Source organism: Lygodium microphyllum, chromosome 11 (genome assembly GCF_053477565.2).
Source record: "Lygodium microphyllum isolate KBCC chromosome 11, Lygodium_microphyllum_v1.1.10, whole genome shotgun sequence".
In the NCBI taxonomy this organism is placed as follows: domain Eukaryota; kingdom Viridiplantae; phylum Streptophyta; class Polypodiopsida; order Schizaeales; family Lygodiaceae; genus Lygodium; species Lygodium microphyllum.
Genome location: NC_141145.1, coordinates 29664236 through 29671953, shown reverse-complemented (window position 1 = coordinate 29671953; position 7718 = coordinate 29664236).

Below are 7718 nucleotides of genomic sequence, written 5' to 3'. Positions count from 1 at the left end.
CATTATGTATCATGTATTGGTTGCAAAGGGGCTTTGGAACATTGTGCATGGAATTGAAAAACATCCTTGTGATGTTTCAATGCTACAAGTATAATGGAAACAACAAAAACATGTGTTCTTGAGCCTATTATAGGTTCTAATTTTTCTCTAGTTAATGTTGGAGTATCATCACTACCTCCTCCTAAGAAGATTCATTGGGATGGCAGAAATGCAGTTTCTCCAATTAATGTCAGAGTATCATCACTACCTCCTCCTAAGAAGATTCATTGGGATGGTAGAGATGTAGTTACTCATGCTTTGATTGCATTGTTTGTTAAACATACACAATTCCATATATTTATTCATGTAAGGCAACTAAGGATACTTAGGATATACTTGCACATTTTTGTAACAAGGAAGGAATAAGGGCCTTGTTGCTTACTTGCATAAGCAATTAAAAAGTGAACTATGGATAAAGTAAATCCATAGATAGTTTGGTGTGACAAGATCAAAGATCTTAAGGAGAATTTGGTTGTTGTAGATGAGATTTTACTAGATGACTCACTTGTGTAGACTATTCTCAATTATCTTATTGATTCTTATCGAAGTTTTGTGCCTACTCTTCATTTGATGATGAAAGGAAATCCAAATGCTTGGTAATTTGATAATGTGATTTTCTTTTTGTGGCAAGAAGAATAGTCTCAAAAAAATCATCCATTATATGTGTTGCAAATTAAGTTTTTGTGTCTATTTCAAAAGGTAAAGAAAATTTTGCATTTTTCGCTTGTAAGCAAAAATATGCTAACGTTGTCCAAACAAAGAAGGCTAATAAGAATGAGAAGAAAATGAGATCAAAATCTATTTTGCAAGAATGGTAAAAAAAAGGTAAAAGATAATGTCATTAAGGACTATCCTAAACTCGCTATAAAAGAGACCAACAAGAAATACGCTATTATGTTTGCTTGTAGATGCCTCTCGTCTAGTTCAAAATCTACAAATGTTGTGCAAGACATAAAGTCAATATTCAGTATACAATACACTTAAAACTCTGCTTCACATGATTCTTGCATGTCTGCTGTTGCAATTTAAAAGGTATAATACTTTGATAGCATTGCCATAAAATATATTACTTGTCTATGTAGTTTATTCACTTTTCTTGAGCCACCACCCATAAGAGCAACACTATGACATGTGTCAATACCTTCTCTTATCCTATTAGAGGAGTTGCAAAAACTGTGCTTTTACACTCACATATACTTTTACCACTATTAATGGTAGTACTTCTATTTACAAATGCATTGTATGTACTAGACATAAAGAAGAATTTGTTGTCAGTTTTTGCACTGGCCAAGATTGGCTTGATTGTGAAGTTTATTGATGATAGATGTAGAGTTCATGATCTTCATTGTGGTGATATGATTATCACATCTAGTTATTATTCACGATGTCATGGAATGTACAAGCTCAATAACTATAGTAAATGTGTGGAAAATATGGCATGTGTAGTTGTAGATCCACATGCTATTTTTTCAAATGGAGAACTTTGGCATGCATGTTTTGATAATTTGAATTTTGCTAGTTTATTGGACCTATGAAAATCAAATATGGTGTCTTCATTGTCTAATATTGAGCACAGGGGATTCACTAGTAGTAATAAGGAGACGTCATCTACGTGCAAGAAATATATGAAAATACCCCTTATCTACCCCCTATTTATGGACGTTACCTGATAAAATATACATTCCTTCCCTTAAATAACCCCCCTCCCTTACACTCACGTGGTACCATACGGTAAACCCTAGTGGACCCCTCGGGCTATTGAGGCACTTGAAAACACATTTGTAAAGACTACATAGTGAGTAAAATATAGTGTGCTTCATCTCCACAAGATGGTTCAATGAGAACTATTTGCAAATTTTTGCTCATGTATGAAAGAGACAAATGTATATTCATAAGATATCTACAATATCTTGTTGTCGCTTTTTAGTTAGCACAATCACATGTAGCACCAAATGAGGCAACTTTTTAGCCTATGCAAGTTTCTCATGATACCATAAATTAGACTATTTATGATGCAAGTGGCTTTACAAGTTAAAGCATAAGCTAATGATAGTGTTGATCAATACAAAGCTAGACTTATGGCAAAGGGTTATGCTCAGTAGAAGGGTATTGTGTTTGATGACATATTTTCTTCCACTTGCTGTATGACAACTATTTCTAGCATTTGTGCACTAGCAACTCATAATTCTTGGAATGTACATCGGTTGGACATCAAAACAACATTTCCAAATGGCAATTTACATGAGGAATTGTACATTTTTTGGCCTCATGGTTTTGTGCAAAAGGAGCAAGAAAACAAAGTGTGTAGATTGAAAAAGACATTACATAGTCTAAAGCAACCACCTTGGGTTTGGTATGAGAAGATAAATGCATACTTGTGAGGTGCCCGCCCATCGGCTTTCCTGGCACTCTTTTAGTGGTCTATTGAGAAACGAATCTAAGCGTCGCTGCCCGGCACTCCAAGGGAATGTTCCGAGTTTTGTCACTTAGGGTTTCCCGAATCCGCCTCGCAACGGAACGTTCACAACCGAACCCACTAGGATCAACCTGAAATTCGGGTTCCTAGTTGTCAAGGTCTCCTATTAGCATTCTAGTGTCGGGTTTTGGACATCCTACTTTACGCAAAGATACCCAATCCGAAGCAGACCCATGCCACACTTTGTTCAAGGAGAATGGGAAACGAGAGGGATGTGCTGCTCAACCTCTCTGCCCATAGGGCATAGTCCCATTCCAGTCCCCTAAAATGGCATGAATCGGGTTCTAACCTATCAATACCTAAAGGACGAATGACAATAAAAACTTGTGAGAAGCCTCTCAGTTCTCTGGGACCACCCTGCCGTAGGACGGACCTGTCGGGGGTTCTACCCACCCGCTTCCCTTAATAGCTTTAGTTTTCTAATTAGGTCCTACCACATTTATGTGTGACACTTAAAGTAAGCTTCATTAATTGAGCCTTGTAAGGAACAGGGTTCGTTCGCATAACTTATAGCACAGACACGAAAACATAGCAAAGCAATCTATTGTCAAACAAGTTCCTTAACTTATCTTCAAGTTAATCTTTATCTCCTGACCATATAGGAGAAATTATGTATCGCTTCTATCCAACAGAAGTAACCCTTCTGCCTTGCATAAGTAACTGGTCCAATTCACATGGCACCACAAACTCAATCCTTTATCTAGAATAGGATCTCCCAACATGCCCAGATGTTGGGGGCCACATAGGTCTTCAACTCCATTCTAGACCTAGCAAAGGGTGTCCAGAGCTCCAACTGACCCGCAAGCTGTCTAGGAGTGAAACATCATTCTTGTGGTTGGTCTTTTCACCACTCGACCTTCGGCCTAGGAATCGAGTAGTGCCCTCTCGGGTTAATCCGTGGTGCAATCATGGAGGTGATCCACTCGTGCAATATATCCTTCCTTAATTAAATCCTTTAAGAATCAAGCACAAACAAGGCATTCAAACCTAATATCATTTATAAAAAAAACATTCATTTATTCCCATGGCGACTTGTCATCACAGACCCTTGCCATGCATTTACCATAAATCACAAGCACTTGGAATAATCATCCAAAAAACAACTAACAACCAGTTGAATGTAAAAGCATTTAGGATGTTGTTCGATCAACCAACAAAACCAATTGCATTCTTTCCAACCAATGCAAGAATAGACGATATAACATTTCCATCGTATATTTGCTCTCCCCTTTGGGATCTAAGAGCAATACTATGCAAAAATGTTTCTTAACACTTGCTTCCTTTGGCTAGGGCATATGTTATGGGTTCAAACACTATTCATAATGTAAGTTCTATAGGTCACTTACCTTGATTGATAACCCAACCCTAAATTTGGATTGGCAAGAGTCATCATTATCCGATGGATCTCAAGACATCTTAGTTTTAACCCTTATGATTAATTTCTTGTACTAGCTCTTAGTCAAGTCATGAGGCAAATAAGAAATTATCCTCATATATCAAAATATGTTATAGGTATAACATGTAAATACTTGATAAGATAAGTGCGAGATGATTTCAAGTAATTAGACTCCAACAGGCCTTGCATTGAGCTAGAATCTAGTTTTTTTTAATATTTGGGCTCTTAGGCTAAGTACTTTTAAAGTATTTAAACTTTAAACTAGTACTTTCTATTCATGATTCTCAATGTCATATTCTTTTCGTAATTATGCTATTTGTAACCCTTGACTATACTTTAATCTAGCACTTGTATGCACAATCTTTTAATGTCATTCTTTTGACGACTATGCCATTCATAGCCCTTGACTAATTCTTCCTTGTAATTGCTCTATCAACGAATAAGCCACATGCAACTAGGTGCAATTAACTTTCCTTGATATATGCACTTCGCAAGCTCCATCTTACAAATATATGAGATGAAATGATCTATACTCGTGTATCATAGTATGGGGCCTAACGTATCTCATACGAGAATCAAAGCAAGCATCTATCAATTTAAAAATACATTACTTACGACTGGAACTGCAGTTGGATTGACAGTGATGCCTTTGCCCGAAGCCTTGTTGCTGGTTGGCAGGATTGTCATCCGCACGCGACATTCTTCGCTTGGAGGCCATCGTCCACAAGTAGTCTCAAGAGATTAAGAAGGTGGAATAGATTCAAGATGGGAAAGCGTAAGAGAATATGGTTAAGTCAAGGATCAAGATAGAGGGAATTGAGCTAATTCTCTTCCTTGCAGCCTCTCGGGGTGACTCTTCTCTATCTCTCTCTCTCAAGCTCTCTTTCAAGCTCTTCCCCTCAAAATCTCTTGGAGGAGTATCCTTCTCTCTACCTCTCTCTCGCAGCCTCTCGGGGTCTCCTTATGCTTCCTTATGCCTCTCCCATGCCTCATATTTATAGTGAATTAGCGAAGAGGGCTTGTGGTTGAGAAGTGGAGCTCTTTGAGAAGGGGGATCTTGGAAAGATCAGTGATCTGATGCTCAAATCATAAATCTGATGGTTCCATTGGCTCCGAAAGGGGGGTAAAACTCTAAGACACTTGATTAGAAAGCTCTTAGTTCACTCCTTCTTCTTTTCTCCGTTCAAAGTGCTCACTCCATGTGTACTGCGATCGTGGCGCGCGCGATTTTGCAAATCCTCTCTTTATTTTTTTTTTCTTTTTATAAAATCTCCAAACTAACTAAAATATCACTTGTCTTTTCTTTTAAATGACATCCAGTTCTAAAAATATCTATATCTTTTTTTTAGGATAGTATCTAAAATATCTAAAATATGCTAGTTTTGCCCAAAATCTAATATTTTTGGACCATCCAAACTATACACATTAACCTAGTGATTAATATAACTCATAAGTCTCGTTCACGTTGTAATTTACGTGAAGGGTGGCTACGGTCCTTTTCAATCCGAGAAAAATATCGGATTTATGACTCTCGATTTTTCTAAATAAAATATTTTAAATTAAATAAAAATTATTAATAATTAATGTTAGTTAGCCCTAATGTGACATGTAATGTAGATTTTAATGTTGAGTTGAATTTAGCTTTTGACATGTCAAAATTGGGCCTATTACATCATTATTTGAGCATTCTATTCAAGTAGTGTGATGGAGATATTATTTATTCTATGACAAATAAAGTATATTGAGACATTATTATGAAAATTTGGTCTTTAGAATTGCGAGTCTATTGCTACTCTTATGGAGACAAGTTTGATTTTGAGCCTTCATGATGCTATGACTACTATGATGCCTTTCTTTAACAAAAAAACTGTTGGATGCTTAATTCATGCATAAGACCTAACATTTAGTTTGTAATCTTCAAATGAGTAAGTTCATGTATTGTCCATGCACTAAGCATTGGCTGGCAATAAAATGCATATTTTGTTACTTGAGTAGTACTTAATACTTTGGGCTATTTTATCCCAAAGGGAGATTATTATTGCTAGATTCACATGCCTTTTTAGATTTTGACTTGGTTTATTATTATGACACTCACATATCTAGAAGTGGTTTTTGCTTCACATTTGGCAACTAATGCATATGGTGGTTTAGCAAGAAGTATCTCATTGTGGGAAATTATAGTTGTGAAGTTGAGTACAAGGCATGCTAATTTGGGTGTTTTGGATAGTCATCAGCTACCACTATACTCATTGATAGTTTGAGCACATTTATAGTTACATGGAATCTAGCGTTCCATGCATATATTAAGCATATTGAGATGCATTATCATTATGTCAAGGAGAGACTCTCTACAAGAGAATTGGCTTGGTCTATGTGCCCACACATGAGAATCTTATAAATATTCTTACAAAGGCTTTTCGTTGTGGGAAGTTCGAAGCTTTCCACAAAAAATTGGGTTTATTCCCCTTTATGGATTGATTTAGTTCACTGGTGGACTAAGGGGGAGATGAAGCACGAGATGCTGACGTCGGTGATCAATGTAAGTGACCTATAGAACTTACGTTATGTACAATGTTTGAACCATTAACATATGCCTTAGCCAAAGTGTTAAGTAAAATTTTGCATAGTATCGCTCTTAGATCCCAAGGGGAGAGCGAATATGTGATGGAATTGTTATCACGTCTATTCTTGCATTGTTTGGAAATATAATTGGTGTTGGTTGATCAAGCAACGTGCTAAATGCTTCTACATTCAACTGCTTGTTGATTTATCATTTGGATGATTATTCCAAGTTCTTGTGATTGATGGAAATTCATGGCAGGGGTCCGTGATAACAAATTGCCATGAGGGTAAATGAATGTTTTCCTGGAAAATAATATTAGGGCTGATTGCCTTGATTGTGCTTGATTCTTAACTGGATTAATCAAGGAAATTATATTTTGCGCAGGTCGATCATCTCCAAGGTCGCACCATGCTTCAACCCAAGAGGGCACTACTTGATTCATGGGCCGAAGGTTGAGCGGTGAAAAGATCAACCACAGAAATGGTGTTTCACTTCTAGGCCGCTTGTGGGTCATGTGAAGCCCTGATATCCCTCGCCTAGTCTGGAACGGAGTTGAAGACTGCCGTGAGCCCAACGTCTATAGCATTGGAAGATCCTATTCTAGATAAAGGATGGAAATTGTGGTGCCATGTGATTTGGACCAATTACTTCTACATGGCAGAAGGGATATATGATTTCTCATGTATGGGCAGGAGACAAAGATTAACTTGAAGATAAGTTAAGGAGTTTGCTTGAACTTGTTTGTCAAAAAGGACTGCTTGTATTGTTTTTCTGTCAGTGCTATAAGTTACGCGAACGAACCATGTTCCCTAAAAAGGCTTAATTAAGGAAGCTGATTTTAAATGTCACACATAAATGTGATAGGACCTAATTAAATAGCTAAAGAATGCTTACTGAGGGAAGCGGGTGGACGGAACCCCCGACGGGTCTATCCTATAGTAGGGTAGTCCCAGAGAACTAGAAGGCTTCTCACAAGGTTTTAGCAATGACCGATCCTTAGGAATTGTTAGGTTAGAACCCCGATTCATGCCGTTTTAGGGGATCGGAATGGAACCATGCCCTATGGGTAGAGAGGTTGAGCGGTGCATCCCTCTCGTCTTCCATTCCTTTGAACCAAGTGTGGCATGGATCTACTTTGGATTGAATATATGTGCGTAAAGTAGGATGTCCATGACCCGACGCTAGAATGTTGTTAGGAGACCTTGACCACTAAGAACCCATATTTCAGGTCGAACCCCAATGGG